This window comes from Ambystoma mexicanum, chromosome 10 (genome assembly GCF_040938575.1).
Source record: "Ambystoma mexicanum isolate Mex_15411 chromosome 10, UKY_AmexF1_1, whole genome shotgun sequence".
Taxonomy (NCBI): Eukaryota; Metazoa; Chordata; class Amphibia; order Caudata; family Ambystomatidae; genus Ambystoma; species Ambystoma mexicanum.
The window spans coordinates 28,161,519-28,188,751 of record NC_090932.1 but is presented as its reverse complement, the minus strand read 5'-3'; the positions used below and the strand labels follow the sequence as shown (position 1 = coordinate 28,188,751).

At 47.3% G+C, this 27,233-nt stretch overlaps 1 protein-coding gene across 1 annotated transcript in view; it reads right to left on the bottom strand.

The window, feature by feature from the left end:
- Window positions 1–27,233, bottom strand: part of UTS2B (urotensin 2B) — a 216,309-nt gene that overhangs the window by 105,603 nt on the left and 83,473 nt on the right. The gene's annotated exons all lie outside the window — the stretch shown is intronic.

Sequence of the window (27,233 nt, the reverse complement as noted above, 5' to 3'; positions counted from 1 at the left end):
TTTTATTTCTCTGGAATAATCCCCACATGCGACTTCGTCGGTAAAAACAATACAACAAGGCCTACCTTGTCTTCGTCCAAACCTGAAGAAAGGATAGATCTACCTGGAGCCTGCTTCCGACCCCTTCTAACTCAGGTATCGAAAGGAGACTCCCGGGAAACCCTCGTGGGGGAGAAAACCCGGCTGCCGGTAGAGAGCGTTGGGTGCAAAGCTGGTTTCCACCTCTCAACGATCTTGCGGGAGGAAGTCTTCTAATGGTAAGTAAGTTGTTGTTTATGATGTATCAGGCTCATTAGAGATCTGGGAATAAATGTATAGAAGTTAGCGAAGGTAATGGTGTCGGACTTCCTATGAGGGTTAGATGAGACAGATAATACCTGCAAGTGGTAGGGACCGGGTGTCGGCAGAGGATTTCCGATCGCTGTTTGGTAGAAGGTGTGCCTTTAAAGATGGAACCCAGACGGGGTTCCGATAAGGAGCAGGACGGTAAACTGAAGAACTGGGTTTCTTTGGGGGAAATAAGGAAAGAGTAATTAGAAAGATCTGAACTATATCTCTGATAACCGGGGGAAAAGCGGAAAGAAGCTTACATGAATGAAGGCTGAGACACACCGGTGGTCGAATGGGGTCGATAATCCAAGTGTGGTTGACAGAGGAGGAGGGGCTTCTCTGCTCGAAAAGGAAAAGGAGAGAAATCAAGGGTTAGTAGATGCTAAGGTTCTAGGGCAATTGTAATGTGAGGTACCTAGCGACAACTCACGAAGCGAAGCCTCTGATAGCAGTAGCAACGCGTTGTTGTTCAGGAGCCGTGGATTCTTGTAGTGTATCCGGGATGGGAGGCGGAGCTGCGCTCCCGTCTTCCGTCCTGACAACTAGACCATTGACACCGAGTATAGGCGCCATGTTGGAGGAACACAGCCGCAACTTTGGTTGAAGCCGCCAGCGGTTCCATAATAGACCGCGTCGGAGACCCATAGTAACAGTATGCCCCCTTCCAAGGGAGGAAAATCCCGGTTTACCCGGGTGGAAGCGGTAAAAAGCACGAATCAACCGCGGAGCATGAACCGCGGATGCAGGTTCCCAGGAGCGGTCGGCGGGGGTGTAACCCTTCCAGTCCACAAGGTATTGAAGAACCCCTCTGTGGTAACGGGAGTCACAAATCCCCGAGATCTCATACTCCGGACCTGAGTCCGTCATCACAGGAGGGGGAGAACCACACGTAGAGCGGTGGAACTGGTTGCGCACATCTGGTTTTAGTTGTGAGACGTGAAAGGTGGGATGAATGCGACTCCAAGAACTAGGGAGTCTCAGTTTGTAGGCTAACGGTCCGAATTGGGCAATGATGGGAAAAGGACCGAAATATTTGGGTGATAGTTTAGAGGGAATGAGTCGCCTGGGGAGAAACTTGCTGGCCAGCCACACTTGATCCCCGATGTGGAATTGTGGGGTAGGAGTTCGATGTCTGTCGGCTTGTTTCTTGCTCCTGGTCTGGGCTTCTTGTAGGGCCAGACCAGCTTTGACATGACCCTGGTGAATGGTATCGATCAAAGCGTCGATGTCTGGGAATTTGGTAAGGGTGGAGGTCACATGAGGAAAAACTGAAGGGTGAAATCCATATGTGCAAAAGAAGGGACTGGTCTTGATGGACGAATGTGCCGTATTGTTATAGGCAAATTCTGCTAAGGGTAGCAGATCCTTCCAGTTGTCCTGGGCCGACGAGACATAACAGCGAAGGTACCCTTCCAGGGTCTGATTTAGTCTCTCCGTCTGTCCGTTGGTCTGCGGATGAAAGCCGGAGCTTAATGCTCTCGAAATTCCCAATGCCTGACAGATGTGTTTCCAATACCTCGAAGTATACTGTGGTCCTCTATCAGAAATTATAGTTTCTGGGAGGCCGTGAAGAGAGAAAATACGTTCCAAAAAAACCCGTGCCATAATGGCTGCTGAGGGAATAGTAGGCAAAGGGATAAAATGAGCCATTTTAGTTAAACTGTCCACGGTGACCATGATGGTGCTACACCCCTTAGAAAGAGGTAAGTCCACTATGAAATCAGTAGAGATTATCTGCCAGGGTTTGACTGGAAGTAGAGGTTTCACCAATTCCCCCAAAGGGGAACACCGAGGTGACTTGGTTTGTAGACAGATAGTGCAGGAAGCGAGATAGTCTCGCACATCAGTGCGTAGCGAAGGCCACCAAAAATGTCTCTGAATGAGTTCCAGGGTATTAGTAAACCCTCGATGTCCTGCCGCTTGAGAATCATGGCATAATCGTAACACCTCTTTTTGGAGTTCGGGATCAGGAATGTAGACTTTTTCTCCTTTGAACAGAAAACCCTGACTTCTTGTTAATCCATACATCGATAGTAGGGTAGTGTCTAGGATCTCGAGATCTTTGGATTTATTTTCCAGTCGTTGTAGAAAGAGACTAACAACAGATATGGACATTGTCCTTGGAAACATAGGTTCGGGTTTAAAAGGGACCTTTTCTTGAGGAGTCTTTCTGGATAAAGCATCCGCCTTCAAATTGGAGTTCCCTGAAACAAAAGTAAATGTGATCCGATATGGAGAAAAGAAATAGGCCCATCGGGCCTGCCGACTATTGCAGGTTTGTGTGTACTGTAAAGATCGGAGGTTATGATGGTCAGTCCTGACCTCTATAGGGTGTTGGGCCCCTAGAAGAAGGTGACGCCACTCTTCAAAAGCCCGTTTGATGGCTAGGAGTTCTTTCTCCAACACCGTGTAGTGCAGTTCAGCCGGTGAGAGAGTTTTAGATAAATACGCCACTGGTCTTTCTATGTTTTGCTCGTCTGGTTGAAGTAAGACGGCCCCTAAGGCATATTGGGATGCGTCGGACTCCACAATGAATCTTCGACTTTGATCTGGTACTTGTAAAATAGGGGCCTGAGAAAAAAGAGTCTTGAGTTGTTCAAATGATCTCTGTGTCTCAGCGGCCCAAACGAATGGGATGTCTTTTTTCAGCAGATACGTTAAGGGTTTGGTCATCAAGGAGAAATGAGGGATGAATCTTCTGTAAAAGTTGGCGAAACCTAGAAATCGTTGAATGTCTTTAATAGATCGAGGAGAGGGCCATTCTGTGATTGCCGATATCTTGTCAGGATCCATTGCAATACCTTGTTGAGTTAGAACGTAGCCCAAGTAAGAAATGGTGGTTTTGTGAAACTCACACTTCTCCAGTTTACAGAACAGATGATTCTGTTGTAGTCGCGTTAACACTTCCCTTACATGTAAAACATGTTCTTTCCAGGTAGAAGAGAAAATCAAGATGTCGTCCAGATAAATGATAACAAAATGTAGGCTGATGTCTGCAAAAATGTGATCCATAAATCTTTGAAATACTGCTGGGGCATTCATAAGTCCAAACGGCATGACTCGATATTGATAATGACCAAATGGCGTGCGAAAAGCCGTCTTCCATTCATCCCCAGCCTTTATTCGAATTAGGTGGTAGGCTCCTCGTAAGTCAAGCTTGGTGTAAACTTTGGCTCCTTGTACTGCTTCTAATATATCGGGAATGAGAGGCATGGGATATTTGTCCGGGATGGTGATTTTGTTTAAACCCCTAAAGTCGATGCAAGGACGGAGCTCGGTGGTGTCTTTTTTTGGTATAAAAAACAATGAAGCTGCTGCGGGGGAAGTGGACTCGGAAATCAGACCGTTCTTGAGATGTGTGTGTAGATATTTTTTTAGTACTTCTTTTTCTTTGGCTGATAGAATATACATTCTCCCGAAAGGGAGTGGACGATCTGGGATGAGGTCTATCGCACAATCGTCTCTCCGGTGAGGGGGAAGTTCTGAAAACTCAGACTGAGAGAAGAGAGAACGGAATGAATGATACTCTGCTGGTAGGGAAGAGACTTCATTTACAATAGTATGGGCAATCCCTGTCTCCTGCTCCGAATTTGGTGAAGGGGGTTTCGGTAAAAAGTGATCGTGAACACAATGTTCGGAACCTAAGAAAAGAGTACCCGCCGTCCAGTTGATGTAGGGGTTGTGGACCCGTAACCACGGGATACCTAGAATGACCGGATAATGAGCGGTCTTAATAATGTCTAGCTCAATGTTCTCATGATGGGAGACCACCGTCATCTTTAAAGCTCTTGTGTGATCCTTAATAGGCCCAGATATAAGAGGGCTACCGTCGACGCTTTCCACGGGGATGGCTATGGTCTTAGTAGTACGTGGGATAGCATGTTTCTTAGCCCAAACATCATCAATAAAGTTGCCCGCGGCTCCGCTGTCTATTAAGGCGGGCACGTTAACAAGACACATGTTATCCCAAGCTAATGAAACACTTAAAGTAATCATGGTGTTTCCATCTGCTAGGGTAGAAGGACTGATAGTGTAATTTGGAAGGGGACTGATAGAAGTTAAAGAACCCGAAGCCGTTGTCCCCTTTACGGTCGGGTATTGGCGTTTCCCGGTTTCCTCGGGGGTGCAACCGTACATTCTTTAACAGTATGACTGTTTGATCCACAGTACATACACAATCCTTGTGTCTTTCTCCGTGTACGTTCTGCAGGAGAGAGAGGACCCCTTGCGTTACCTAATTGCATGGGCTCCTCGCTCGTATACGATTTATGAGGAGAAAAAAAAGATTCCATATGGTATCTAGGATTCTTTCCTTTTCGTTTTTCTCTGTTTCTTTCCTGGAGTCTATAATCTAACTGCATCACTAGAGCAATAAATTCAGTCAGGTTGTGAGGTCTCGGAACTCGAGACACTTCGTCTTTTAGTTCTTCCGATAACCCTCTTCTAAAGAGAGTAATCAGTGCATCGTCTGCCCAAGAGGTGTCAGCGGCCATCTTTTTAAAAGTAGTTATATAGGCGAGGATGTCCAGGTTCCCTTGTTTTAAGTCAAGGAGCCTTTCCTGAGAGGCGACAACCACCTCTTGTCTGCTGAACATGCTGCGGATACTGTTGCAAAATGCCGGATAAGAGTCCAAAATGGGGTTGTTATTGATGACTAAAGGAGTGGCCCATGCTAAGGCTGCTCCTGTCATTTGTGCAATCATATGGCCCTTTTTGTCTCTGTCCGTGGGAAAAAATGCTGCCTTAAAGGCAAACTGCACTGTGCAAGATTCAAGGAATTCTTTCACGGCTTGGGGATTGCCATCAAAGCGACCGCCTGGTAATGGCCCTGGAGGGACTTCTGAGCTTCGGGCTGTCTGTCCCCCTTGCTGTCGTAATGCAGTATTCTCTAATTTTAACTGCTGGACCTCTGCAGAAAGGGTCTGCATGGCGGCCATCATTTGTTGTAGCTGTTGTTCCATTGTTAATGCCCGTCGAATATCCCCTGTGAGTCCTCCAGAGCTTTATTTTCGGGCGTTGCTAACTGTTACTTTTATCTTTTATTTCTCTGGAATAATCCCCACATGCGACTTCGTCGGTAAAAACAATACAACAAGGCCTACCTTGTCTTCGTCCAAACCTGAAGAAAGGATAGATCTACCTGGAGCCTGCTTCCGACCCCTTCTAACTCAGGTATCGAAAGGAGACTCCCGGGAAACCCTCGTGGGGGAGAAAACCCGGCTGCCGGTAGAGAGCGTTGGGTGCAAAGCTGGTTTCCACCTCTCAACGATCTTGCGGGATGAAGTCTTCTAATGGTAAGTAAGTTGTTGTTTATGATGTATCAGGCTCATTAGAGATCTGGGAATAAATGTATAGAAGTTAGCGAAGGTAATGGTGTCGGACTTCCTATGAGGATTAGATGAGACAGATAATACCTGCAAGTGGTAGGAACCGGGTGTCGGCAGAGGATTTCCGATCGCTGTTTGGTAGAAGGTGTGCCTTTAAAGATGGAACCCAGACGGGGTTCCGATAAGGAGCAGGACGGTAAGCTGAAGAACTGGGTTTCTTTGGGGGAAATAAGGAAAGAGTAATTAGAAAGATCTGAACTATATCTCTGATAACCGGGGGAAAAGCGGAAAGAAGCTTACATGAATGAAGGCTGAGACACACCGGTGGTCGAATGGAGTCGATAATGCAAGTGTGGTTGACAGAGGAGGAGGGGCTTCTCTGCTCGAAAAGGAAAAGGAGAGAAATCAAGGGTTAGTAGATGCTAAGGTTCTAGGGCAATTGTAATGTGAGGTACCTAGCGACAACTCACGAAGCGAAGCCTCTGATAGCAGTAGCAACGCGTTGTTGTTCAGGAGCCGTGGATTCTTGTAGTGTATCCGGGATGGGAGGCGGAGCTGCGCTCCTGTCTTCCGTCCTGACAACTAGACCATTGACACCGAGTATAGGCGCCATGTTGGAGGAACACAGCCGCAACTTTGGTTGAAGCCGCCAGCGGTTCCATAATAGACCGCGTCGGAGACCCATCGTAACACAAATAGGAAGGAAATGAGAAACAGACTGACGACTACCGTACTAGGCCTGAAGACATTTCTGGTAGAGCCAGAGATTAACAAGAGGTGAGATAGGGGGGAGAAGAAAGGAGGGAGAGGAACAAAACAAGTGACTATTGTACTAATCCTGACGACATTTCAGATGGTGCTGGGGGTGGGGGGCAAGTAAAGGGAGGGCGAGAGGAGACAAACTTTTGTTGCTATCATACTAGGTCCAGGGACAATTCTGATGTAGTAAGTGCATAGAAAAATGTAAAGGACGGCGGGAAGAGAGAGAGGGAGAAGGGAGAAGGGAGAAGGGAGAAGGGAGAGGAGGAGAAAACGCTGAATAAAACAGTAAGAAAATAAATATATATATATATATATATATATATATATATATATATATATATATACATATATATATATATATATATATATATATATATATATATATATATGTCCTTTATACTGTTATATCAACAGTCGTTGGAGGAGCACTCCTCCTCGGTCCTAACAGAAATTCAGGAAACCAAGTTACAAAAATCTTCCACTTTATTTTAATTGAATAAAATCCTTGCACATTTTCATGGCAAAATAGTGTCAAAAGCCACACCCATAGTGGTTCTCCCAAAGTGCCTGGCGCATCCTAGATGGGGTTAACGGGCTTCCGTCAGCTTGTTCACAAATATATAGAACACATGTGCTAACCTTGAAGCTGTATTTCTGTGAGGTTCCGATATATCTGAAATTCAAAACTGCAATGTTCAGCCAGTGGGCCTGCATCACTGTTCTCATCTGAGGCTGTTCCTCCCACATTTTTCCAGCTCTTTTCGGAGGTTGTTCAATGAAGATTTTGAAAGCAGAGAGGTGGTTTTCTGTCGTGGCAACAATTGCTCACCTAACACTGAAGCTCTTACTTAAAGCTGTAATTCTGTGAGGTTCCAATACATCGGAACTTAAAAACTACAATGTTCAGCCAGTGGGTCTGCATCACTGTTCTCATCTGAGGCTGTTCCTGGTAAGCATGATTTTGGTTTCTTCCTGGTCAACTTGGGGATTGGGTTCCCTGGATATGGTAGAAGCTGGTAGGTTTGCCTCCCCAAACCCTTTTGTACCTCTGTCCCTTTGATATTGGGTACAAACTTCCTCTATTTTGGGGAATATTGCTCTTTTTCATGATAACTTGGGCACCCTTATCTCCTACCTTGATTCAATGAAGAGTATTCGGTTATCTTGGATTAGAATTTGTACATCTCGCCTATAGACTGGGTCCACTAATCCTGCTAACGCATCTAAACCATATCGCTATGCTAGTCCGGACTTAGATGTTAGTCGGATGTAGGTGAACTTTGGTAGAGTTAAGATTAGGCCTGTGGGTATTTACTGTCTCTCTCCTAGCTCTATGGTGAATTCTTGGCCACTACTAAAAGCCAATGGACTCTCATGTAGCCACCTTTGGGGTGCAGACATTACTTGAGAGTTCAGCAAACTTTAGGGTCCCCTAATTTGTGTCAATCAGTTCACATCCTTCTCCTACCGCGACATAGTTTTTAATGTTGATGAAAATACCTGGGCAATAGAACCTGTCAGCCACTTGACTTTGGGTCTTAGCTGTTGCGAGATGTCCAGCACTGAGATGGGCATGGCCAATGTCAAGGGCCACCCTCTGATGACTCTTGGGGACTGCCCTACGTGAGGGTGTACGAGTAAGAGACTGACACAAACGTTGCATGCTGAAGTGCAAAAACCTTTACTTAACAACGGAAAATGGGGGAAAGTGGAGGAAACCCTAACTGACCATATTTCTATGAGGGTCTTCCCTGCCGTAACAAAACCAGCTAATGAAACGTGTCTATGTCAGAATGTCCCAAAGTAAACATTTACTGTCCTGTGTCTAAATCCTAACCTAACCCTCATTAGCTAAAATTTGGATTATGTGCTAAGGGACATGTCTCTTGGCTATCCACCTGTAGCCCAGTTTTGCAGTTCACAACAGACAGTTCCAATTTGTGTAGAAAACAACCAAACATTCCACAAGACTCCATGGGTCGATCCCCTTTCCCCAGAGTCTTTTCAGATTCATCCAGAATAGTAGAAAAGCAGGTAAAAGTTCTGCAAAACTCCAGGGGCTGATATCCTTTCCCCAGAGTCTTCTGAACCTTCTTGATAGGCCTGATTCCCAGGCCCTGGAACAAGGTAGAATAGCCCCTGACCCTTGTGAGCCTGTTCTGTGACAAAGTAGAACATCCTGGATGTCTTTTTCAAGCTGTGTTATGGGTCACAGACCCTTGTGAGCAGACCTGGTTTCTGGGTACTGTGACATCAGAGCCATGGTAAAATCATGGCTACTAGCCTAAACACCGAGATTCTCACCGTTATGACCTGCTAGCCGCCGCTCTTCACCTGTAGTAATGTTTACTCGACCTACAGCATAGCCAGGACCAACCTGTAACCCGGTCCGCACTAGCCACTGTAACTTTCTCTTCATTGCATATTCTCTGTATATACATTTCTTCTTTTTTTGGTATATTCTACTAGTGTATGTAAACACTCAGAGCCTGGACTAATGTACGCTCTGTCTGCTGTAATACGATTGTAATACGATGTTCGTGCAACGATATGTAACCCTGCTGCACACATGATTATGCGCCCAGTTACCTGAGGGTTCGGATGTGCTTTATAAATAAACAAACTAAACTAAACAAAGTAGAATAACCTGGATGCTTTTTCCAAGCTGTGCTGTGGGTCCCAGACCCTTTGCAGTACCCCCTTCTTGGGCCAGTTTCCCACCAAGTGGGGCACTCAATTACCTCTTTTTCATTGCTTCGACTCTCTGATCATATGTTCACCCACAGGCTTGGTTTACTCTCCTGCCAAGGTCTCTGAGTATTAATCATGCTTTTAGACTGTGTCTCTTCTTATTATTATTACTAGGGGTGCACATCCCCAGCATGGGTCCCAGTATTTTCCCACTAAAACTATTCCTTATCCTTCTCCTCCCTCGTTTGTCTCATTTCCTCCTTCACGCCTACCTATTTCCTCTTCTGCTCATAATCCTGGTCTTTATCTTGATACTGATTTATCCTTTTCTCATCACATCTCAGTTACTTTTTAGGTGCTTGCCGCTATCATCTGTTTAACATTCGCAAATCTCATTCTTTTCTTAAGTTTGTTGCCACCAAGTTTTTGATTTCTTCACTTATCTTTTCACAATTATTCTATTGCTCTGCCACAGTATTTGGACTCCCTGAATCTCGCTTGGCCCCTTTAAAGTCTGTTTCCAATGCTTCTATTTGTCCCCTATACCTTCTTTCTCCCGTGACTCAATTCCTCCACCATTGTCTTCTCTTGGCTGGCTTTTGCTTCACTCTCATCTCAAATGTTCTCTCTCTTGTCTTGAAATCTCTTTATGCCTTGCACCCTCTTATCTTTCCTCTCTTGTCTCTTTTTATTCTCCTGCACATGTTCTTCATTCTCAGTCTCAATTTCTGTTATCAGTTCCTCGTCCTGTTAAACTAGAAATTATATCGTGCCTCCTATTGCTATGAATATATGTATATTGGCCTACGCCAAGCTGCTAACAAGCTGCTTATAAACTACATGTGAATAAACTCGCATTGCAAGGTCCTGACCTTAGAAACCATGTAAACTGTCATTTTGGGTAAAGCCGCCATTTTAGGTTTTCTTGCTCTATAAAGTCACCATGTGAGCTAAAATAGTAGCCTATGTTATTCAGAACAGAACTCGATTGTCATGACCTCTGTACAGCTAATGTATAGCTTTCTGCAGGCCACTTGTTAGGGTCATGAGCTGAGACCTTGTCCTTCTGCTGACCTGTGTGCAATGGATTACCTGTATCACCGAAACTGATCTATAATTGAATGAGAACACCTGCTTAACTATATTGTATAAATTAAGTCCTGCATTGTAATGTATAAACCTAAAATGAACTCGATTTGACCTGGCAATGGACCCTAGAGCAGTAACTTATTTATGGAATGGTTAACCCAAAGGCGGGCTGAACAGCAGGATTGAAATGTATAAAAGCCTGACTGTTTCAATTAATATTTGCACTCACTGAGCACCCCGAACCACGCCGGAGTTCGCTGTGTTGTACTGAGGGTCGATAGCTATCTGAATTTTGTTCTGTTCTTTTGTAACTGGATTCAGTATAAAATAAAGTACTTTGTATGTTCCTTTGTAACCTGTGTTTGGTGTGTTTCCTTTTTGGTTACCCTGCCTCATATTATTTCCTTGTTTTCACAGTTGGCGCCCGGAATAGGGACCCTCAAGATTGATGCCGGATTATTGAAGGTTGACGCACGCTATCGGACCGGGATCGGACGGTGTGACATAACAGGCCCGACTGAACGAGACGCGACACCTCAACAGCGCTGCACCATCCGTTCCCTGGACGATAGCCATGTGGTCTGAGACGGCATCTTGACGAGGGTCAATTTTTTGAGGCGGGCAGATTTGCCGAAATCACCATACACAAGGTAAAATTCGTTAGGTAAGTCCTTTGTAAACCAATCGGTCCTCCTTAGGTTTGGTCAGGTGAGTCGTTACCTGACTCTTAATTCAACCCTGACAATTTGAATTTGGCGCATTGTATCTGCAGACACAATTATTGACCAGGTAACACCGAGTATTTGAGAAATGCCTGGGAAATTGTCTAGCTGCTTTAGGGCATTATTCCGCAGCGATAGACAATCTTTGGAATTTAGCCGTCCGGCACCACAGGAGGGGTCACCGGAATGCACTATGTACTGTAAGCATGGCATTGGAAGTGTAGTATTTAATAAAATTTGGCACAGACAAACCAGACTTGCCTCCGAACTTCAGTGGCCAGTCAATGGTAGTTTTGAGATCCCTCGTATTGAATATTTAGAGTCAGTCTTGTTAAAAAAGAAGGTCAGACCTGCAGCATTTGATGTTTTGCAAAATTGGAAAAGAGAAGCGTTGCAGCAGCTTAAAAATAGGGAAAAACATGTGCGCCGTCATAAAACAAATGCTGAAAAGGCGTTGTTAAATGATCAGGACAAACAGTCTGAGTCGGTTAGGAATATGGACAGGGTTTTCTCACTCGGTATTCAGAAAATCTATCCTTCTAAAGATCGTCATGTTTCTGATGAGTTTATCGACAAATTGTTAAATGAACGAAGGCCTGGTGCCTCTGCACCACCTCCGTATGTTCCTCTTCCTCCTGCTGTACCTCTTCCTGCTGTTATTCCTGCTCTTCCTGCTCAACCTGTTGTTCCTATTCCTCCGGTCGTTGTTCCTCCACCTGCTCCTCTGCCTCTTCCCATTGCACCAGTAATAATACCTCCATTGAATTTGCCTGCACCCTCACTCCCAAGTAGTTCTGTACCGCTTGTAGTTGATCAGGGTGCGGGGTCGAGGATTGTTACTCGTAATACTGTTCCTACAGAAAAGAAACAGGATTTGTTTGCATGGCCTAAGCATTGTATGGAGAGAGATGATCGAGCTAATGTTCTTGCCACACTTTCTAATATGGATAATTTTCCTGAGAAAAATGTTTTCATTGAAGGTTTAGGGATTCATTTATGTGTAATGTGGGGTAAATTAAATAATGCAGACCTCCCACAAGGGTTGAGGGACCTGAATACTTTAGCGTTCTCAAGAGACACTGTGGAGAAGGTACATGAGCATGTTGAGAGGATATTTGAGTGTAGAAAGGAGTTGGAAAGGTTACGGAATGAGGATGACGAAGAAGAAAGTATGTATGTACAGAAATGATTTCTTCCGTGTCGTAAATCGACATATGAGGAGGCGCAAATTTGTACAAAAGATGCGATTAGATGGATTTCAGACATATCGATAACTCCAGTTGAGGTATATGACACATACAGTGAATATACGCTAGAAATGCAGAGGAAAGTTATACAGGTAATGGTAGAGTACCTGCAGGATGAATGTTTAAAGAGAAAGGTTAGTTGTCCCACAGAGTTATTGAGCATTTATAAGAGAGCTTTTTCACTTGACACTTCTTCAACTGCTTTAGTGCTCGACTTAGCTCTGTTGCTTAGTAAGCGTTCGGAGTTGCCTACATCTCAGTTGCCTATGAGAGAGGTTCCTCTGACATTTGTCCCAAAGGTTGAGATTCCTGCTAATGCTGCAGCAGGTACACCTGCTGTGGACATTCCTGCACATTATGTATCGCAGTTTGTTCACGTCCCGTTTTCACGACAGGAAGTGAATACTATTAGACAAACTATTCCTGACATTAGGAAAAATCCGACAGGGTTCTATAAAGAGATAGAGTCCGTTTTGCAGTCCTCAGTGTTTACCCTAGGCGACATTGATTTTCTATTCCCTGTACTCCTGCCTGTAGATTTGTGGAAACAAGTTAGAACTATAGACGATGTACCAGGGTTGGGAGATACATGGGCTAACATAGTTAGGCTTGATGGGGAAAGGCCAGCTGGTGAGAGACCACCTCAGGTGATACTAACTTTGCCTGACAGAATCATTGCAAAACTGAAAACTATAATCCCTGAAAAGAGAACTATTTGGGACAAGCTTACGGCCTGTGTCCAAGGAAAATCTGAGGGTGCTACCGAGTTCTTTAATCGGTTCGATTCTCGGATTTCAGTGGACAAGACTTAGGCACAGAGTCTGGGAAAAGATTATGTGTGGACAAATTTGTACGTGGATTGCTGCCTGACATCCAGTCACAAATTATGTCTTCTGAGAGCGCTTGGCAGGCGAAATCCCAATCAGAAGTACTGCACATGGCTCAGTACTACGAGAACCGTGTCAATAATGAAAAAGATAGAGTCGAGAAGAGAAAAGGTGATTTGAAGACTAAAGTATTGTTACAGCAAATTGTTAGAGGCCCCAGAGAGGGTAGTTTGCAGATTAGAAGTCAGTATGTTCCACAAGGGAATGTGCCCTTGGGTCCTGTGAATATTAACCAGTGTGCCTATTGTCGCCAGGAGGGTCATTGGCGTGCACAATGCCCCGTCCTTCGACAGAGGTCGAATAACACATTTGGAAATATGGGTAGACGATCCAGAGGTCGCCCGGGTGTAGAGGGCCCTGGTAGAGGCCAGTTTTCGCAGGATCCCCAACAACCTTTTTCACAGGATAATCAGACTTCGAGTGTGGATACTAGAAACATATTTGATCATCCTTCTGCTGCATATCTATCTGAAGAGCTTCCTTTTGATGATATTTTGTTTCGTTAGGATTGCCCGAAGCAGGGTTTGGAACCTACACCTATTCCCGTTAATCAGAAAGGTCCCTATGTTGAAATGGTAGTGGGAAATAGGAAACATCAATTTTTGATAGACACTGGAGCACAGAAGTGCTCCATTGATCATTCTCGGGTTCCAAACATTCCACTGTCAGGGCAAACCAATGTTTCTGTAGGGTTTTCTGGCACACCAGTTGTTTGTCCGGTTTCTTCACCCGTACCTATTTCTTTGGGTCCCTTTATGGACCACTGTCCATTTCTCTTGACTTCGAATTGTGGAGAGAATTTGCTGGGGTTGAATCTGTTGAAGGAATTAAATGCGGTAATTCATTGTTCTTCTGATGGAGTGCGTTTGACGATTTCACCACAGCAATGTTCTGTTTCGCAATTCTTGACTAGACCTTTGCCGCCAGAATTCAGTAATGTACCAGAGTGTTTGTGGGCAGTTGATGACAATGATGCCGGTGTTTTGCAGATTGAGCCTGTTAAAATAGTTTTGAAACATGGAATTAAGCTGCCCCGTATTCCACACTATAAGATCTCAGTTGAAGGCGAGCGAGCTTTGAAGAGCATTGTTTCCGATTTTGTGCATCATGGGGTGATTGAGGAGATTGCAGGAAGTTTGTGCAATAGTCCGATTTTACCCGTGTACAAAAAAGGTGATAATGCAATTCCATTTCGTTTTATAATTGATTTACGTGCCATTAATAAAGTCGTCGCTCCACAATTTCCAATTGTGCCTGATGAGACGACAATATTAACCATGATTCCAGCTACGGCTACTCACTTCAGTGTTGTGGACCTAAAGAATGCTTTCTTCGGTATTCCTATACATGAGGATAGTAGATACTTGTTTGCGTTCATCTTAGGGGGACGCTCATTCACATTTACTCGTGCACCTCAAGGTTATACTGAGAGTCCTAGTATTTATAGTAGGGCTTTGAAAGAGCAGCTTGATACCCTTGGATTGCCCCCTACTTGTACGTTGCTTCAATATGTTGATGATTTGCTTTTAGCCGCTGACTCTGAGAGCTCTTGTAAAGAGGGCACTGTGTTGTTGCTCATCCATCTAGCTAAGCATGGTCACAAAGCTTCGCTCAAAATGTTTCAATATTGTTGCCAGGAGGTCGCCTATTTAGGCTATCTCCTGTCAAAGGAGGGAAGAAGATTGACACCTGAAAGAATAAAACACATTTCTGGCATGTCTGTCCCAAATACACAAAAGGAAGTTAGAGCCTTGAAAGGTATGGCTTCTTACTGTAGGTTATGGATCCCAAACTTCTCACTAGTGATAAAACCGATGCTGGCCTTGACGAAGAAGGGTATTTCTTCGCCATTGCCATGGAATACGGAGCATCAACATTCATGCGAGTTGCTCAAGACTGCATTATGTTCGGCGCCAGTTTTGGGCACACCGAACTATGAGAAGGCCTTTGTGTTGTTTGTGCATGAATGTGATGGATGTGCATTGGCTGTATTAACGCAGGAACATGGAGGGAAGAATAGGCCATGCGGTTACTACTCTTCCGCCCTTGATCCTGTTGCATGTGCTTTGCCAAGATGTTTGCGCGCTGTCGCTGCTGCGTCTGTAAAACAGAGTGAGGGAATGGTCCTAGGCCATGATTTAACCCTGATGGTGCCTCACTCTGTAGATATACTATTGAACAAAACCCAAACGCAACACCTCACTTCCGCACGACTGACAAGATATGAATTAATCTTGTTTGCTCCCCACATTCAAATTAGGAGGTGCTGTGTTCTTAATCCGGTTGAACTCCTACCTTTCTCGCAAAATACTGTTTGCAGTGACGAAGAGTCACAAGACTGCCTGTATACTACTGAACAAGATACAAAAGGCAGAGTTGATTTGAGGGACACTCCTTTGGATAACCCACAAGGGGAGCTGTTTTGTGATGGCTCCTGCTTCAAACTACTGGATGGTACATCCACAGCTGCCTATGCAGTCACTACATTAAGTACGGTTGTGGAGACCAAGAGAATTACGCATAACTCTGCGCAGGCCGCAGAGATTATAGCATTGACTCGAGCTTGTGAGCTTTCCGAAGGGCTAACAGTAAACATATATACTGATAGCCAGTATGCCTTTGGGGTGGCTCACAACTTTGGGAGACTTTGGTCAGAGAGAGGGTTTTTAACTTCGCATGGCACCAAGATCCAACATGGCTCCCTGATAGTACAATTGCTTTCAGCGCTTGCGCTCCCTAGTCAGTTAGCAATCATTAAGTGCGCAGCACATCGCAAGATTATAGATGATGTAGGGAAAGGGAATGCTTTCGCTGATCAAATAGCTAGACAAACTGCCTCTGATCTCTTCACGGAGATGTATGTTTCAAGGGAGACTGTAGATGCCTATGCAATGGATGAGGGTGTTGGGTCTGTACGGGATATCCAAGCCGATGCCACATTAGAAGAATCCAAGAGGTGGGCTGAGGGCTTGGGGAAACTCGATGATGATGGGTGTTGGGTGTACATGGTTGAAGGGAAATGGTTGCTTCCTAATGCCTATATAGTAATGATGGTTACCATGGCACACATGTGTGCGCTCAACAGATCACGAGAATGTTAGAGAAAGTCTGGGTAAATGATAAGATTTCAAAAATTGCCCAGCATTATGTCCAAAATTGCATGATTTGCCTACAACACAATGTGGGAAAGGGGACAGCAACTCCAAGAGGTAGCTTTGGGCCTCCTTCTGTCCCGTTTGAAGTGATTCACTTTGACTTTATTGAAATGGAGCAATGTAACAATCTAAAATATGTCCTTGTGGTCATTTGCGCCTTTAGTAAGTGGGTCAAGGCTTTCCCTGTTAAAGACGCTACAGCCATGACCACTGCAAAGACCATGTTAAAGGAATTCTTCCCACGGTTCGGTTTGCAGAGAGTTATCTGGTCGGATAATGGTCCGCATTTTATCGCTGCTGTAATTCTATAGATATGTACGGCATTGCAAATTGACAAACGATTCCATTCGGCCAGACATGCTCAGAGCGCCGGATTAGTGGAAAGACACAATGGTATCATAAAAAACAAGCTCGCTAAGACGTGTGCCGGCACCAAACTAAAATGGCCGGACGCCTTACCGATCGTGTTACTTTCAATGCGGACAACCCCTCAAACTAAGACTGGGCTCTCTCCTTTTGAGGTGGTAATGGGGAGACCTGCTAATATTTGGGGTTTGCCTAAAAGCTGTGCATTGCACGATGTAGAAAATGTACTTCTCTCCGACTATTGTAACCAATTGACTAAAAACCTGTTTTCAATTTATCACCAGGTGCGAGAGGCATTGCCGGTGAGGTATGAGGGCCCCGGTCACAGTATACGACCAGGGGATTGGATCCTCGTTAAATCCTTCGATAGAGCGTCTTGCATCGCACCACGTTGGAGGGGCCCCTACCAGGTGCTCCTGGTCACTCAGACTGCGTTGCGGGTAGGAGGACGTCGCCACTGGATCCACGGCAGCCACACCAAACGGATCCCACACCCAGTGCAATACGATACAGAAGACGCAGAACCCCTTTCCGACATTGAAACCAACGTACCCGAAACGGCAGATGGTGGAGAGAGAGTATCGGAGGCCGTTCCGGAAGTTGTAAGGCCCGACAAAATGGCCATCTTGCCTCCTTGCTCTCCCACTGCATCGTTTGTGGATCATCCATCGTCTGATCCAACGTCCGTTCACTCGCCACCTCCTGTGGGAAGTGACGACATCCTGTCTGCTGATTCTTTTGCACCGGAAACTGTGAAGTATAATCTCCGCCCAAGGAGATAGGTTTGCAATACGGCTCTTGCTGTACAATTGAAAGAATTTGAGGGTTTGCCTTTTTTTGGCCCAATTGCATAAAGGGTTCTGCTGGCTAAGGGTTGTGGGAAAAGACATTAAGAAGACGCGCGACCGGAGTCACCAGCAAACGAACAATTGGTGTTTCTCGATTGAAGACGACAATGCCCGCATCCGCTACCGTTCGTACTGAACTTTTGGACAAAAATGTGACTAGGAGAGACAATGAGCAGATATGTATGGGGGCCCCGAAAACGTTTTGTTGTCTACTGGTGATAATCATGGGACTTTTAGTAACTGTTGGTTGTGGGGTTTGGTATTTGGAGAGGATGTACCCTTTGAATGATTTCCTACCTGTTGAAAATATAACTGTTGTTCCCACTCCTTCTGTGCAACTACATACCTTGTCACCTAGAGATCTTTTGCATAGACGGAATTATCAAAATAACACTCTACTTCTAATTATGAATGCTACCCATGCAATCTTTAACAGAACCAATTGTTGGATCTGCTCGCATTTACCGCAACATGGGGATAAGGGGCTAGGTTGGTATATTCACCCTTTACCTTTGACAACTGCTTGTTATGCTTCACTTAGAGCACTGTTCTTTGGCCGATGGAACGATAGCATCTCGGGGAACTTTGATGGCACTAATTTGAATAGTTTTGAGAAACGTGTTCTGACTCCCCTGGGATGCTCGCTTTTCGCAAATAGGAGGAAGCTCAATATTGCTTCTATTAGGCCTTCTGATAGACTGCCTCGTCCCTTCCAATCTTTGATTTCTTTTAAAATGGCTCCGATAGGCAATAAGGATGCCGTGCCTTCTTCTTATACTGTTAACCATAGCCCCGATTCAGTTTCTTTCTGCATGCAGAGGAATGGCACCCGGTCAATGGCAGATTTTAAAGGTTGTGCCAACGTTGCAAATTTGACTGGGGAAGACAGACCTTTGTATGTAGGCGAACCTATCTATTTTGTTTGCGGTAATGTAGCATTTCCATGGTTGCCCAGGCATTGGCAGGGAACTTGTTATCTAGGAATCCTGTTACCTGGGGTGTTTATAGCAAGTACTGTAGAGGTTTCGAAGGCTCGTCCACGGCGGACGAGAATGGCGACACTCCAGCACAGGTTTTAGGAGATGTAGCGAAATCATTCCTTCCATTCTTTGGGCAGATAGCGAATTCCGAGGATATCAGGAAACTAGCGAGAGTACTGGAGAGAACCATCAACCGGACCACAGATATACTCTATAATATGACTTTAGAGCAGAAAGCGATCAGATTGGTAGCGCTTCAGAACCGGATGGCATTAGATGTCATTCTGGCTGAACGTGGTGGAGTATGTAAACTAGTGGGGTCCGCTTGCTGTGTTTTCGTACCGAATTCCTCCCCAACTATTTTTAAGGCAATCCAGAATCTGCACATTCTTAGTTCAGAAGTGCATGTTCCCGTGGGAAATTGGGATTTTAGCGCTTGGTTCTGGGACTTCTTGCGGTCTTGGGGTTGGAAAGTGCTTTCAGTCTTGCTGATTATTTTCGGAATTCTGCTATTTCTTTGTTGTTGTATCCAATGTCTACCAAGTATATGTTCAATGCTAGGGGGATGTTGCGCTCAGGCGATAGGTACAATAGGATATAAAGTGTATGCCCCGGATAAAACCTCTAAGGAGTATGTGCTGAAAGAGATCTTAGGAAAAGATCTAATGGCGATAGATATTTCTGACAGCTATTCAGGGTGTATGGACGATGACACATGGAGTTATTTGCAGGGAGATCAGAAGTAGTTTAGCACTTGGCATAGGCCAAAAGGAGGGTTTGTTAAATTAGAAATGATATCGTGCCTCCTATTGCTATGAATATATGTATATTGGCCTACGCCAAGCTGCTAACAAGCTGCTTATAAACTACATGTGAATAAACTCGCATTGCAAGGTCCTGACCTTAGAAACCATGTAAACTGTCATTTTGGGTCAAGCCGCCATTTTAGGTTTTCTTGCTCTATAAAGTCACCATGTGAGCTAAAATGGTAGCCTATGTTATTCAGAACAGAACTCGATTGTCATGACCTCTGTACAGCTAATGTATAACTTGCCTGCAGGCCACTTGTTAGGGTCATGAGCTCAGACCTTGTCCTTCTGCTGACCTGTGTGCAATGGATTACCTGTATCACCGAAACTTATCTATAATTGAATGAGAACACCTGCTTAACTATATTGTATAAATTAAGTCCCGCATTGTAATGTTAGGCCTAGAGCATACATTATTACCATTTCTTTTTGTTAATGTATAAACCTAAGATGAACTAGATTTGACCTGGCAAGGGACCCTAGAGCAGTAACCTATTTATGGAATGGTTAACCCAAAGGAGGGCTGAACAGCAGGCTTGAAATGTATAAAAGCCTGACTGTTTCAATTAATAATTGCACTCACTTAGCACACCGAACCACGCCGGAGTTTGCTGTGTTGTACTGAGGGTCGTTAGCTATCTGAATTTTGTTCTGTTCTTTTGTAACTGGATTCAGTATAAAATAAGGTACTTTGTATGTTCCTTTGTAACCTGTGTTTGGTGTGTTTCCTTTTTGGTTACCCTGCCTCATATTATTTCCTTGTTTTCACAGTCCCGCATGTGCCCAATCACAATTCTGCTCTTTTGCTTTTCTAGCTCCTTCTCACTGGAATGCTCTTCCCCTATCTCTTTGTTCAATTATCTCTTACTCTCTATTTCGTACTACTCTTAAGACCTATCTTTTTCACTTAGAACGACAACCATGAATACCTTTTTGTAGTTCTTAACCCTGGATTTTATTGTATTGTTAATTGTGTTCTCTGTTCAGCACTTTGGTGCAAAGCGCTATCTAAGTCACAAATAAATACAAATGCAAAATACAATGGAGAATTGCGGTGGTGCCTTGTGCCTGGTCACCACTCACCTGGGCTCTACCAATGTTGTTTTTATGGCACAAAAAATTGCCTCTCGGTCAATGTAGGCGGAGTCCTTAGGAATGGAATGGTGGCTAGGTCAGGTGAAGGCTGTGACATTTGCAAGGGTGAGATATGCCAACTGGGTAGCAGGAGAGAGGATCCAGGGTCTGATTTCGACCCTATGAATGCGGAGAGAAGAGATGGCCAACTCCCCATGAACTTGGCAGGCAGAGGACTGCCTCAGGATTGGAACAAGCTATGACACTCCTGACTGACCCTTGCTTGCAGACATGGACAAGGCCTCAAGGACAAGGCAACAGATGCCACCTGGGAGTAAGAAGGAGGTAGGCACCCCCATATAAAGGAGGTGAAAATATGGGACAAAGACCAGTCATTGGCCAAGTAGCCCAGGAGGGGTCAGGCCCGTGAATCATAGTCAAGTAAGCGGCACCTACATGAAAGTAGGGAGACACCTTCTCGCCTTAAAGGTGTTATGGTGGGAGTAAGGCAGGCAGAAAGGTTGTAGCTAGAGGAGGAGATGCAGAAGGACAGATCCCGCACAGTCAAGCCTAGAGACCAGACAGCACCCCAAAAACAGAGAGAAGGAGCGTTAAAGCAAAACCAGGATTGGCCAAGCCAAGAGGTCAGACAGCACCCCAAAACCAGAGGGAATGAGGGAAAAGGGCAGACCAGGATTGGTCAAGCCAAAAGGACCAACAGCTCCCCAAAACCAGAGAGAAGGAGGGTAAAGCAAAACCAGGATTGACCACACCAAGAGACCAAACAGCAACCCAAAACCAGAGAGAAGGCGGGATCAAGTAAAACTAGGATTGGCTAAACCAAAAGGACCAGCAGCCCCCCAAAACCAGAGAGAAGGTTGGATACAGCAAGACCAGGATTGGCTGTGCTGAGAGACCAGACAGGCAGCACCCCAAAACCAGAGAGAAGGTTGGATACAGCAAAACCTGGATTGGCTGTGCTGAGAGACCAGACAGGCAGCACCCCAAAACCAGAGGGAAGGTTGGATACAGCAAGACCAGGATTGGCTGTGCTGAGAGACCAGACAGGCAGCACCCCAAAACCAGAGGGAAGGTTGGATACAGCAAGACCAGGATTGGCTGTGCTGAGAGACCAGACAGGCAGCACCCCAAAACCAGAGGGAAGGTTGGATACAGCAAGACCAGGATTGGCTGTGCTGGGAGACCAGACAGGCAGCACCCCAAAACCAGAGGGAAGGTTGGATACAGCAAGACCAGGATTGGCTGTGCTGAGAGACCAGACAGGCAGCACCCAAAAACCAGAGGGAAGGTTGGATACAGCAAGACCAGGATTGGCTGTGCTGAGAGACCAGACAGGCAGCACCCCAAAACCAGAGGGAAGGTTGGATACAGCAAGACCAGGACTGGCCACACCAAGAGACCAAACAGCAACCCAAAACCAGAGAGAAGGCGGGATCAAGTAAAACTAGTATTGGCCAAGCCAAAAGGACCAGCAGCCGCCCAAAACCAGAGAGAAGGTTGGATACAGCAAAACCAGGATTGGCTGTGCTGAGAGACCAGACAGGCAGCACCCCAAAACCAGAGGGAAGGTTGGATACAGCAAAACCAGGATTGGCTGTGCTGAGAGACCAGACAGGCAGCACCCCAAAACCAGAGAGAAGGTTGGATACAGCAAGACCAGGATTGGCTGTGCTGAGAGACCAGACAGGCAGCACCCCAAAACCAGAGAGAAGGTTGGATACAGCAAGACCAGGATTGGCTGTGCTGAGAGACCAGACAGGCAGCACCCCAAAACCAGAGGGAAGGTTGGATACAGCAAAACCAGGATTGGCTGTGCTGAGAGACCAGACAGGCAGCACCCCAAAACCAGAGAGAAGGTTGGATACAGCAAGACCAGGATTGGCTGTGCTGAGAGACCAGACAGGCAGCACCCCAAAACCAGAGGGAAGGTTGGATACAGCAAGACCAGGATTGGCTGTGCTGAGAGACCAGACAGGCAGCACCCCAAAACCAGAGGGAAGGTTGGATACAGCAAGACCAGGATTGGCTGTGCTGAGAGACCAGACAGGCAGCACCCCAAAACCAGAGGGAAGGTTGGATACAGCAAGACCAGGATTGGCTGTGCTGGGAGACCAGACAGGCAGCACCCCAAAACCAGAGGGAAGGTTGGATACAGCAAGACCAGGATTGGCTGTGCTGAGAGACCAGGCAGGCAGCACCCCAAAACCAGAGGGAAGGTTGGATACAGCAAGACCAGGATTGGCTGTGCTGAGAGACCAGACAGGCAGCACCCCAAAACCAGAGGGAAGGTTGGATACAGCAAGACCAGGATTGGCTGTGCTGGGAGACCAGACAGGCAGCACCCCAAAACCAGAGGGAAGGTTGGATACAGCAAGACCAGGATTGGCTGTGCTGAGAGACCAGGCAGGCAGCACCCCAAAACCAGAGGGAAGGTTGGATACAGCAAGACCAGGATTGGCTGTGCTGAGAGACCAGGCAGGCAGCACCCCAAAACCAGAGGGAAGGTTGGATACAGCAAGACCAGGATTGGCTGTGCTGAGAGACCAGACAGGCAGCACCCCAAAACCAGAGGGAAGGAGGGAAAAAGGCAAACCAGGATTGGCTGTGCTGAGAGACCAGGCAGGCAGCACCCCAAAACCAGAGGGAAGGTTGGATACAGCAAGACCAGGATTGGCTGTGCTGAGAGACCAGACAGGCAGCACCCCAAAACCAGAGGGAAGGAGGGAAAAAGGCAAACCAGGATTGGCTGTGCTGAGAGACCAGACAGGCAGCACCCCAAAACCAGAGGGAAGGAGGGAAAAAGGCAAACCAGGATTGGCTGTGCTGAGAGACCAGACAGGCAGCACCCCAAAACCAGAGGGAAGGTTGGATACAGCAAGACCAGGATTGGCTGTGCTGAGAGACCAGACAGGCAGCACCCCAAAACCAGAGGGAAGGTTGGATACAGCAAGACCAGGATTGGCTGTGCTGAGAGACCAGACAGGCAGCACCCCAAAAGCAGAGGGAAGGTTGGATACAGCAAGACCAGGATTGGCTGTGCTGAGAGACCAGACAGGCAGCACCCCAAAACCAGAGGGAAGGTTGGATACAGCAAGACCAGGATTGGCTGTGCTGGGAGACCAGACAGGCAGCACCCCAAAACCAGAGGGAAGGTTGGATACAGCAAGACCAGGATTGGCTGTGCTGAGAGACCAGGCAGGCAGCACCCCAAAACCAGAGGGAAGGTTGGATACAGCAAGACCAGGATTGGCTGTGCTGAGAGACCAGACAGGCAGCACCCCAAAACCAGAGGGAAGGTTGGATACAGCAAGACCAGGATTGGCTGTGCTGGGAGACCAGACAGGCAGCACCCCAAAACCAGAGGGAAGGTTGGATACAGCAAGACCAGGATTGGCTGTGCTGAGAGACCAGGCAGGCAGCACCCCAAAACCAGAGGGAAGGTTGGATACAGCAAGACCAGGATTGGCTGTGCTGAGAGACCAGGCAGGCAGCACCCCAAAACCAGAGGGAAGGTTGGATACAGCAAGACCAGGATTGGCTGTGCTGAGAGACCAGACAGGCAGCACCCCAAAACCAGAGGGAAGGAGGGAAAAAGGCAAACCAGGATTGGCTGTGCTGAGAGACCAGGCAGGCAGCACCCCAAAACCAGAGGGAAGGTTGGATACAGCAAGACCAGGATTGGCTGTGCTGAGAGACCAGACAGGCAGCACCCCAAAACCAGAGGGAAGGAGGGAAAAAGGCAAACCAGGATTGGCTGTGCTGAGAGACAAGACAGGCAGCACCCCAAAACCAGAGGGAAGGAGGGAAAAAGGCAAACCAGGATTGGCTGTGCTGAGAGACCCGGCAGGCAGCACCCCAAAACCAGAGGGAAGGAGGGAAAAAGGCAAACCAGGATTGGCTGTGCTGAGAGACCAGACAGGCAGCACCCCAAAACCAGAGGGAAGGAGGGAAAAAGGCAAACCAGGATTGGCTGTGCTGAGAGACCAGGCAGGCAGCACCCCAAAACCAGAGGGAAGGTTGGATACAGCAAGACCAGGATTGGCTGTGCTGAGAGACCAGACAGGCAGCACCCCAAAACCAGAGGGAAGGTTGGATACAGCAAGACCAGGATTGGCTGTGCTGAGAGACCAGACAGGCAGCACCCCAAAACCAGAGGGAAGGTTGGATACAGCAAGACCAGGATTGGCTGTGCTGAGAGACCAGGCAGGCAGCACCCCAAAACCAGAGGGAAGGTTGGATACAGCAAGACCAGGATTGGCTGTGCTGAGAGACCAGGCAGGCAGCACCCCAAAACCAGAGGGAAGGTTGGATACAGCAAGACCAGGATTGGCTGTGCTGAGAGACCAGACAGGCAGCACCCCAAAACCAGAGGGAAGGAGGGAAAAAGGCAAACCAGGATTGGCTGTGCTGAGAGACCAGACAGGCAGCACCCCAAAACCAGAGGGAAGGAGGGAAAAAGGCAAACCAGGATTGGCTGTGCTGAGAGACCAGGCAGGCAGCACCCCAAAACCAGAGGGAAGGAGGGAAAAAGGCAAACCAGGATTGGCTGTGCTGAGAGACCAGGCAGGCAGCACCCCAAAACCAGAGGGAAGGAGGGAAAAAGGCAAACCAGGATTGGCTGTGCTGAGAGACCAGGCAGGCAGCACCCCAAAACCAGAGGGAAGGTTGGATACAGCAAGACCAGGATTGGCTGTGCTGAGAGACCAGGCAGGCAGCACCCCAAAACCAGAGGGAAGGTTGGATACAGCAAGACCAGGATTGGCTGTGCTGAGAGACCAGGCAGGCAGCACCCCAAAACCAGAGGGAAGGTTGGATACAGCAAGACCAGGATTGGCTGTGCTGAGAGACCAGACAGGCAGCACCCCAAAACCAGAGGGAAGGTTGGATACAGCAAGACCAGGATTGGCTGTGCTGAGAGACCAGACAGGCAGCACCCCAAAACCAGAGGGAAGGTTGGATACAGCAAGACCAGGATTGGCTGTGCTGAGAGACCAGACAGGCAGCACCCCAAAAGCAGAGGGAAGGTTGGATACAGCAAGACCAGGATTGGCTGTGCTGAGAGACCAGACAGGCAGCACCCCAAAACCAGAGGGAAGGTTGGATACAGCAAGACCAGGATTGGCTGTGCTGGGAGACCAGACAGGCAGCACCCCAAAACCAGAGGGAAGGTTGGATACAGCAAGACCAGGATTGGCTGTGCTGAGAGACCAGGCAGGCAGCACCCCAAAACCAGAGGGAAGGTTGGATACAGCAAGACCAGGATTGGCTGTGCTGAGAGACCAGACAGGCAGCACCCCAAAACCAGAGGGAAGGTTGGATACAGCAAGACCAGGATTGGCTGTGCTGGGAGACCAGACAGGCAGCACCCCAAAACCAGAGGGAAGGTTGGATACAGCAAGACCAGGATTGGCTGTGCTGAGAGACCAGGCAGGCAGCACCCCAAAACCAGAGGGAAGGTTGGATACAGCAAGACCAGGATTGGCTGTGCTGAGAGACCAGGCAGGCAGCACCCCAAAACCAGAGGGAAGGTTGGATACAGCAAGACCAGGATTGGCTGTGCTGAGAGACCAGACAGGCAGCACCCCAAAACCAGAGGGAAGCAGGGAAAAAGGCAAACCAGGATTGGCTGTGCTGAGAGACCAGGCAGGCAGCACCCCAAAACCAGAGGGAAGGTTGGATACAGCAAGACCAGGATTGGCTGTGCTGAGAGACCAGACAGGCAGCACCCCAAAACCAGAGGGAAGGAGGGAAAAAGGCAAACCAGGATTGGCTGTGCTGAGAGACAAGACAGGCAGCACCCCAAAACCAGAGGGAAGGAGGGAAAAAGGCAAACCAGGATTGGCTGTGCTGAGAGACCAGGCAGGCAGCACCCCAAAACCAGAGGGAAGGAGGGAAAAAGGCAAACCAGGATTGGCTGTGCTGAGAGACCAGACAGGCAGCACCCCAAAACCAGAGGGAAGGAGGGAAAAAGGCAAACCAGGATTGGCTGTGCTGAGAGACCAGGCAGGCAGCACCCCAAAACCAGAGGGAAGGTTGGATACAGCAAGACCAGGATTGGCTGTGCTGAGAGACCAGACAGGCAGCACCCCAAAACCAGAGGGAAGGTTGGATACAGCAAGACCAGGATTGGCTGTGCTGAGAGACCAGACAGGCAGCACCCCAAAACCAGAGGGAAGGTTGGATACAGCAAGACCAGGATTGGCTGTGCTGAGAGACCAGGCAGGCAGCACCCCAAAACCAGAGGGAAGGTTGGATACAGCAAGACCAGGATTGGCTGTGCTGAGAGACCAGGCAGGCAGCACCCCAAAACCAGAGGGAAGGTTGGATACAGCAAGACCAGGATTGGCTGTGCTGAGAGACCAGACAGGCAGCACCCCAAAACCAGAGGGAAGGAGGGAAAAAGGCAAACCAGGATTGGCTGTGCTGAGAGACCAGACAGGCAGCACCCCAAAACCAGAGGGAAGGAGGGAAAAAGGCAAACCAGGATTGGCTGTGCTGAGAGACCAGGCAGGCAGCACCCCAAAACCAGAGGGAAGGAGGGAAAAAGGCAAACCAGGATTGGCTGTGCTGAGAGACCAGGCAGGCAGCACCCCAAAACCAGAGGGAAGGAGGGAAAAAGGCAAACCAGGATTGGCTGTGCTGAGAGACCAGGCAGGCAGCACCCCAAAACCAGAGGGAAGGTTGGATACAGCAAGACCAGGATTGGCTGTGCTGAGAGACCAGGCAGGCAGCACCCCAAAACCAGAGGGAAGGTTGGATACAGCAAGACCAGGATTGGCTGTGCTGAGAGACCAGGCAGGCAGCACCCCAAAACCAGAGGGAAGGTTGGATACAGCAAGACCAGGATTGGCTGTGCTGAGAGACCAGACAGGCAGCACCCCAAAACCAGAGGGAAGGAGGGAAAAAGGCAAACCAGGATTGGCTG